Source organism: Bos indicus, chromosome 10, assembly GCF_029378745.1.
Source record: "Bos indicus isolate NIAB-ARS_2022 breed Sahiwal x Tharparkar chromosome 10, NIAB-ARS_B.indTharparkar_mat_pri_1.0, whole genome shotgun sequence".
In the NCBI taxonomy this organism is placed as follows: Eukaryota; Metazoa; Chordata; class Mammalia; order Artiodactyla; family Bovidae; genus Bos; species Bos indicus.
Genome location: NC_091769.1, coordinates 67,191,763 through 67,201,017, shown reverse-complemented (window position 1 = coordinate 67,201,017; position 9,255 = coordinate 67,191,763). Strand labels below are relative to the sequence as shown.

Genomic DNA, 9,255 nt, shown 5'->3' with positions numbered 1-9,255 from the left:
GCAGTTTATTGAATCAATAACTATGAATACCATGCAGTGGCATCCCAGTGTGAATTTCTGATTCTTCACTACAAGTTGGCTGAAACCCTTTGCCAAATGGCATCCTACCAGAAATGCTATTTTTAACAGAAACATTTAAATTCATTTTATTTAAATTTAATAGGAAAAAAGGGGATCTGAAGCAAATCTGAAGGAATCTATTTTGAAAAATCTGTATTAGTAGATTCTCCAAAGAAACAAAACCAATAGGATATAAATATATATACAAGAAGAGATTTATTATAGGATTTGGCTCACACGGTTGTGGTTTCTGAGAAGTCCCATGATCTGGCATCTACAAGCTGGAAGACCAGGAAAGTCAGCGTGCTGTAATTCAGTCTGAGTCCAGAGTCTTGGGAATAGGGGTGGAGGGAGGGGGATGCTGATGGTGTAAGCCATGATCTGAGTTGGAAAGCCCACTGAGAACCATGGTGCTTGAGTGATGACTGATGTCCAGGGCAGGAGAGGATATATCTCTCAGCTCAAGCAGAGTGAGTGTATTTGCCTTCCCCCTGTCTCTCTATTCTCTTCAGGCTCTCAAGGAATTGGATGATTCCCACTCATATTGGGAGGGCAATCTTCTTTTCTCAGTTCACCAATTCAAAGGCTAATCTCTTCTAGAAACACCCTCTCAGATATGCCCAGAAATGTTTCACCAGATATTTGGGCATCCCTTAACCCAGTCAAGTTGACACAATTTTTTTTTCACTCCCAGTAATATTTCTTTAACAATCCCTGTGAAGTTAAAAAAAAAAAAAATTCTAAACACCATGATGATTTTTTTTTAATTTTGATTTTTTTTTTTACTACTTGTTTCAGTTTAAATAATATTATTGACTTCATTTTAAGAGGGATGAAGACTGTGCCTATATCCCTTTGGTTGGTTGTATTATTTTTCTTATGTTTTCCAGGTTCATACAGTTCATGTTTTTCTGTTTGTAATGATATCAAAAGTTATTTAGTACTGGTTTTATACCCTGGCATTGTTTTTATATTTAAATATTTTAAATTGGCTTTATATTTAAATGCTTCCAAGGTGGCGCAGTGGTAAGGAATCTGCCTGCCAATGTGGGAGATGCAAGAGACTCAGGTTTAGTCCCTGGGTTGGGAAGATCCCCTGGAGGAGGAAATGGCAACCCGCTCCAGTATTCTTGCCTGGTCCCTGTTGGGCTACAATCCATGGGGTCACAGAGTCATTTCTCCATTCTTGAGTTCTTTATTTTGATTCTCTCTTAATTAGCAAGATCTCATATCAAGTAGTTTTCTCAATAAGGAACCTACAGGAGTTGTGTTTTCTGAGTTCATATATGTTTGAGGTAGTGTACCGTTATACTTGAATGCTTTCTTGAGTGGGGATAACTTACTTTCCTTAAAGCCATATGTGTCTCCTCAAAATTTTTATTTTTTTGCAATGGATGTTGCTGTGGAAAATTTGGAAGATAGCCTGTATTCTTATTCTCAACCTTTTTTAGGCAATTTGTTGTTTTGGTTTGGTGTGTATTTTGCCTGGATGCTTAAAATACCCTATCCTTGAAGCCATCTTTATCCTTGATTTCTATCCAACTTGGTGTTAAGCCTCTATTTTAATTTTTTTCTAGAACAATATGTTCTAGAAAACTGTATATATTTTTTGCCAACTATATTTTTATTTTTTACGAGAACTATTCTTTTCTTCAGTTCAGTTTAGTCCAGTCACTCAGTCATGTCCGACTCTGCGACCCCATGAATCGCAGCACGCCAGGCCTCCCTGTCCATCACCAACTTCCAGAGTTCACTCAGACTCATGTCTTTTGAGTCAGTGATGCCATCCAGCCATCTCATCCTCTGTCGTCCCCTTCTCCTCCTGCCCCCAATCCCTCCCAGCATCAGAGTCTTTTCCAATGAGTCAACTCTTCGCATGAGGTGGACAAAGTACTGGAGTTTCAGCTTTAGCATCATTCCTTCCAAAGAAATCCCAGGGCTGATCTCCTTCAAAATGGACTGGTTGGATCTCCTTGCAGTCCAAGGGACTCTCAAGAGTCTTCTCCAACACCACAGTTCAAAAGCATCAATTCTTCGGCGCTCAGTCTTCTTCACAGTCCAACTCTCACATCTGTACATGACCACAGGAAAAACCATAGCCTTGACTAGACGAACCTTTGTTGGCAAAGTAATGTCTCTGCTTTTGAATATGTTATCTAGGTTGGTCATAACTTTCCTTCCAAGGAGTAAGCGTCTTTTAATTTCATGGCTGCAGTCACCATCTGCAGTGATTTTGGAGCCCAGAAAAATAAAGTCTGACACTGTTTCCACTGTTTCCCCATCTATTTCCCATGAAGTGATGGGACCAGATGCCATGATCTTCGTTTTCTGAATGTTGAGCTTTAAGCCAGCTTTTTCACTCTCCTCTTTCACTTTCATCAAGAGGCTTTTTAGTTCCTCTTCACTTTCTGCCATAAGGGTGGTGTCATCTGCATATCTGAGGTTATTGATATTTGTCCCGGCAATCTTGATTCCAGCTTGTGTTTCTTCCAGTCCAGTGTTTCTCATGATGTACTCTGCATAGAAGTTAAATTGAGATATAATTCACACACCATAAAGTTCATCATTTTCAAGTGTGAAGTTCAGTACTTTTTAGTATATTTACAAAGTTACACAACCATCACCACTATTTAATTCCAAAAATTGTTCATCGTCCCCCCAAAGAAACCACATACCTGTTAGTGGTCACTTCCTATTCCCTATCCCCCCAAGGCCATGGCAACAACTAATTTACTTTCTTTATGTATTTGCTTATTCTGAACATTTCCTAAAATAGTATCCCAGAGTATGTGACCATTTTCACCTGGCTTTTTTCACTTGGGATAATGTCTTCAAGCTTCATCCATATTATAGGCTATGTTAGTATTGTACTTTATTTTTACAGTTGAATAATATTCCGGTGCATGTATGTATCACATCACACTTTGTTTATTCATTCATCAGTTGATAAACATTTGGGTTGTTTCCACTTTTTGGTATTATGAATTCTGGTGCTATAAGCATTCATGTACAGCTCTTTGCACCTGATCTTAGCCAAAAGGCCAAGAAGTGATGTGTACAGGGTTTTTTATGGACATACGTTTTTATTACTCTTGGGTTTATACCTGCAGTAGAAGAGCTGGGCTATATGGGAACTCTATCCGTAACCATTTAAGGAACTGCCAGACTGTTTCTAAAGTAGCTGAACTATTTTATATTCCTGCCAGAAGTGTATAAAGAGCCCAATTTCTTCAATTCTCAGAAATAGTTGCTATTACCTATCTTTTTGAATATAGCCATCCTAGTGGGTGTAAGGCAGTAGTCAACCATACCTAAATTTTAATTTCCTTGATGGCTAAGGACATTGAGCATCTTTTCTTGTGCTTATTGGCCACACATGTGTATTTTCTTTGGAGAAATGTCTATCCAAATCTTTTGTTCATTTTAAAATTAGGTTATTGGTCCTTCAATTATTAAGTCAGTAAGACGTCTTATATATTCTAGATACTATTCTAGATATATGCTTTAGTCATATTTGCAAATATTTTCTCCCAAGCTGTCGGTTGTTTTTCCCCCTCTCTTGATAGTGCCTTTGAAATGCAACAATTTGGTATAGTCTAATTTATCTTTGCTTTTGTTGCTTCCACTTTTGGTGTCATTTCTAATAAATCTAATTGCGTAACCCAAGGTTATGGAGATGGATGCGTATGTTTTCTTCTAAAATATTTGTAATTTTTGCTCTTAGGTTTAGTCTTTGGTCTATTTTGAGCTGATTTTCTTTTTTCTTTTTTTTAGCATATGCAAAAAAGAAATATATTTTTTGTTAACTGTATTTTTTCTTTTTTTTTTTTTTTTTTAATTTTTTAAAGTATACATGTGTTCCCCATCCTGAACCCTCCTCCCTCCTCCCTCCCCACACCATCCCTCTGGGTCGTCCCAGTGCACCAGCCCCAAGCATCCAGCATCGTGCATTGAACCTGGACTGGCATCTCGTTTCATACATGACGTTTCACATGTTTCAATGCCATTCTCCCAAATCTTCCCACCCTCTCCCTCTCCCACAGAGTCCATAAGACTGTTCTATACATCAGTGTCTCTTTTGCTGTATTTTGAGCTGATTTTCTTAGGCAATGTGAGATAGACATGCAAAAAGATATCCAATTGTCCCAGTACCATTTGTTGAAAAGACTCTTCTTTATCCCACTGAGTTGTCTTAGCACCGTTGTTGAAAATCATTTGAATATAAACATAAGCATTTATTTCCACAAGAGAAATATGCTTACTTTATATATTTGACTACATCCTCTCATTGGTTGGGTTCTCTAGCTCAGAAACCCTAATTATTCTTATGCTAGATCATCTTTGTTCTCTAACAGCTTTCATCTTTATCTTTTATTCTACATTCATTCTTATGCCGTTCTTCACGTCAATAATTATGTTTTCAACAGTGTCTATTTTGTACATGGTTCTTTCTAATTGGGCTTCCCCAAAAGCTTAGTTGGTAAAGAATCTGCCTGCAATTCAGGAGACCCTGGTTCAATTCCTGGGTATGGAAGATCCGCTGGGGAAGGGATAGGTTACCCACTCCAATATTCTTGGGCTTTCCTTGTGGCTCAGCTGGTAAAGAATCCACCTGCAATGCAGGAGACCTGAGTTCAATCCCTGGCTTGAGAAGATCCCCTAGAGAAGGGAAAAGCTACCCACTCCAGTATTCTGGCCTGGAGAATTCCATGGACTGTATAGTCCATGGGTCACAAAGAGTCAGATGTGACTGAGTGACTTTCACTTTCTTTCTAATTAATCCTATAATAATGATGGTCTTCTATTTCCTTAGATCTGCAACTCCTTTTTCAATTCTATCATTTTCTTGTCTTGGTTTCTGTCTTACTGAACTCATGTTTTTATTAAGTTGTTCTGTAGCAGAGAACATTTGTGAGCCTTCACCTTCTGCCCCACACGGGCTCTCTGCCAACCGTGTCTGTGTTTTATTGTCACTTTGCCCCTGTGGTGCCTGAGCCTGCGATGCCAGCCCTAACATGGACCTGGGCATGCAAGTAGAGGGGTGTGTGGAAGGTGAGGATGAGGGCTTTGGGCAAGCAGAATAAGCTGCCATCAACTCCATGTTGGACCAGATTGATACCTGTCTGGACCACCTGGAGGAGAAGAACGACCACCTCCAAGTTTGCCTCCAGGAGCTGCTTGATTCCAACTGAGGAAGCCCCCAGTGATGCCAGCCCCTAAGCTCTGGGGTCCCCCAGCCAGGCCCCAACCCTGCCTCTCTGAGCCAGGCTCAGGCCTGAACACTCACAACCTGGCTTAGATACCTTCTCAAGGCTGGCCTACAGATCTCTGAAGATGGAGGGTCTGTCTGCCTGCTGAGGCCACCCTTCTGGTACTTCCCTTGGCATGCCTGGGCCTGCCCCCACCTTCTGGCATCCCCTCCTGGGGCCAGGTATGGGCCGGTGACCCACCCATCTTGCCTCCTACTCAACTTCTGGATGCTCCTAGTCTGCCCAGCCTTGAGTGTCCATATTTCACCAAACATACAAAATCATTTGTGAGGAATTTTCTTCTATTTTCTAAACTCTATAAACCAGTTTGTCTTTTCTGTTGAATTTTTTTCTATGTAGCTTTTACATGTCACATTATTACCTTTCTTTGTTTAGTTTTGTTCCTCTGGGGATTGTATGTTTGCTGCTTCTCTGCCTCCTATCCACGTCTCACATTATCAAGGGTGACTTTTTTGTGTTTTCTGTTACAGCAAAACCTGTTTGTTTTCCTGACTCAGCTACAGTTGGGGCTGGAGGAGGTTGTGTCGTATCTCTTTTTCTGTGAGGGACTGTGACAGTTAGGACAGAATTCAGCTGTGGTGGCTGGACTCCCCATTAACATTCTCTATTTAGCATCTGCCCTTTCTTCTGAGATGGTATTAAAGATCCTCTGCCAGGGTCCTGGGCTTTTCAGGTGGCGCTACTGGTAAAGAACCCATCTGCCGATGTAGGAGACAAAACAGACATGAGTTTGATCCCTGGGTTGGGAAGATCCCCTGGAGGAAGAAATGGCAGCCCACTGCAGTATTCTTGCCTGGAGAATCCTATGGACAGAGGAGCCTGGTGGGCCACAGTCCATGGGGTTGTAAAAGAGCTGGACACAACTAAGCAACTAAACAACAGCAGCCAAGCACAGGTGATTCTCTGGCGTATGTCTATTCTTCCATTATGAGGTACTTTTGGGCTGGGAGATAGTTTTCTCAACTCAGTGAGGTTGACCTCAAGCCTTCCCTTCATCTCAGAAAGTCAGCTCCGGGTTCACATTCTCCTATTTTCTCTCTTGTTTCATTCCTCCTCATTCAGAACAGAAGAAATGTAAGGGCCTCCCCATTCACTTTGCTTCTTCCTACATTTTGGGGATTTAATGAGATATCTCAGGATTGCACTGACTCCATAGGCTAACTTCTAGAAATTAGGAGAGGGACAAGGACACTTTTCTTGTGTCCATCTTATTATTATTTTTTATCTTGCTATTATCTATGTCGATCCTGATCCAGAATCTCCTCCAAAGTTTGGATTTCAAATTTCCATCAAGTACACTTTGAGAAATTCACTTTTTTCCAATTACCATTGTCAAATGCCTAATGTTAGTTTACCTGTTACCCTTGGCATATGACTACATATGTCTGTAGCCCTGCGGTATTTTCAATCTTTGGTGCTGTGTATCTCACTTGTCTGCTTCTCTGTTTTGCTACCGCCCTAGAAATGGAGAACTTAAAAGAATAAAAAATTCCTTGGCTTTTTGAAAAGCCAAGAAAGCAACTCCCAGACATCTCTTTGTTGATAAAGGTCCGTCTAGTCAAAGCTATGGTTTTTCTAGTAGTCATGTACAGATGTGAGAGTTGGACCATAAAGAAGGCTGAGCACCAAAGAACTGATGCTTTCAAATTGTGGTGCTGAAGAAGACTCTTGAGAGTTCCTCGGACAACAAGAAGAACAAACCAGTCAATTCTAAAGAAAATCAATCGTGAATATTCATTGGAAGGACTGATGTTGAAACTGAAACTCCAATACTTTGACTACCTGATACGAAGAGCTGACTCACTGGAAAAGATTGAAGGCAGGAGGAGAAGGGGGCGACAGAGGATGAGGTGGTTGGATGGCATCACTGACTCAATGGACATGAGTTTTAGCAAACTCTGGGAGACAGTGAAGAACAGGGAAACCTGGTACGCTTGTGTTCATGGGTCGCAAAGAGTAGCAAAGAGTCAGACATGACTGAGTGACTGAACAACAACAACAACAACTCCCGGGTTGAGTTCAAGGTGAAAATGAGTCCCTTTTTGGGTTTAAACCAAATGCTGTTGTAATTCCTGGCTATGAATGCCTATAGTTTCACTGCTGAACCATTTTATACTAATTAACTCTGTGGAATATAGCCCTCCTCTTTTAATTTATTCCCTCTTCTCCCACTTCTACGGATAACCATCTCTGCCAACTACCTACATTTCATTGTTAAACTGTTTGTATAGTGTTTGTGATTTTAAAGCTTCCTTGTATTACCCTTGGGCATTTGGCTGAAATCCATTGCCTCCATTTTACAAGTAAATATATAACAAATCCAATATATATATATAACAAATCCAATATATATATATATTATCCAATAATATATAATTACCAGTTACTTATACTGGTAATTGGTAACAAAAGTGCTAATGCCTAGTGGCAGTGTTTATAAGAAAATGTTCAATTTTAGGATAAAAATTTCATTAGAAATTGTTTTGGGAAATATATTAATCTTTACAAGGGCTACTGAAAAAAAATCTTATGGATAGCATCTCCTTTGAATCCGTCCATTTTAAAAATACTTCACTTGGTATCTTTGTTTTCATTTGTTAAATCCAAGGTCATCTTTTAATGTCTCCAGCTTGAAATAGTTTGAGACCCAGTGGATAATTCTGACCAGGAAGTATCACTGGACAGTGGGCAGAGAAGTTAGAGAGAAAAAATATTATAAGATCTTGCAGGGGTGTGGGGGGCACTTACAATAAATATTAGGAGAGTGACAAAGAGGCTTTCCAAGGGAAGTTCATATTTCTTGATCAGTATACTTTGATATTTAATGTATATAGAAGTCCAATAACTATTTTTAAAAATCCCACTTACACCAACATTTCAGACTAAAAGTTCCTAGGAGGCTAGGTATTTCCCATATTTCTTTCCTTAACATTTAGAACAGGGCCATGCCTGAAGCAGACATCCAATAAATAGAAATTAGTAATAATGACTGAGCCAATTTATTAGTATAGATCAATTCCAGGGACTTCCCTTCTACTGTGTCTGATCCTAAGCCTTTAAATATCTGTCTATATGTCAGAAATTCAGCATAATAATCTCTCTGGAGCAAATCATAAAATGTTAATTTGATACATGTTTTAAAACTCACCTTTGGCATTGGGAAATAATTCCCCTAATGAGAAAAAAAGGTCCATTTAAAAAATCTTACACAGTCAAAGCAGATGTCACTGGTTAAGAGTCCAGTTGATCAACAACGTTTCACAATCTCTAGCAACATCAGGGGAAAGGTACTCACCACGTCACTGTTAAAATAATCAGCACCAAATTCCTACAATTGGGTTTCCCCAAACCGCAAGTGGTTTTTTGATGAAAGCCCTAGTTTTTCTTCGCTTGCTAATCAATTTCCACAGGGTCAAAGTTCTGGCCATCACATATTACCATCCTCCTAGATATAGGGACTCACTTAAGGGCCACCTGGTGTAACATTCCTCCTGACAGCGCCAGGAAGCAGGTGCGTTGGACACATTTTTAACTAACGAACTCAAGCGTTTCAATTAATATTATTTTCCTGACCTGAAAGTATGAGTTGGTTTCCATACCCACATTTTCCTGGACAAGGCCACCTGTTTGCTCATCTTTGACAGGACGAGGGGACCAGGACACTTCTGATGCAGCCTCTTCTTTGCCCTAAGAGGGAATGGTTGACTGGGCACTCAGACCTTGCCTCCCCACGCTCCAGCCACCAGCCCCTTTAGGGTTTGGTTTATCTGGTCACAGCTAAAAGGTCCAATGCAATCCGCCCGGCTGGCGCGGGAGGGGCTCGGACAAGGTCCTCCCGGCGTCTGCCGGCCCCCAGGGCACCGGGCGGAGGGCGGGGAGGGGCGGGGGGCGGAGTGAGCGCCGTGACGCCAGGAGACTCGGCCAA

At 40.6% G+C, this 9,255-nt stretch overlaps 1 long non-coding RNA gene across 1 annotated transcript; it reads right to left on the bottom strand.

Moving 5' to 3' along the window:
* Window positions 1–253: 253 nt before the first annotated feature.
* Window positions 254–9,183, bottom strand: LOC139185301 (uncharacterized). The gene is made up of 2 exons (XR_011568921.1): window positions 8,904–9,183; window positions 254–2,576 (listed from the first exon to the last, which is right to left on the bottom strand). It is a non-coding gene; the product is annotated as an uncharacterized lncRNA (long non-coding RNA).
* Window positions 9,184–9,255: the final 72 nt, after the last annotated feature.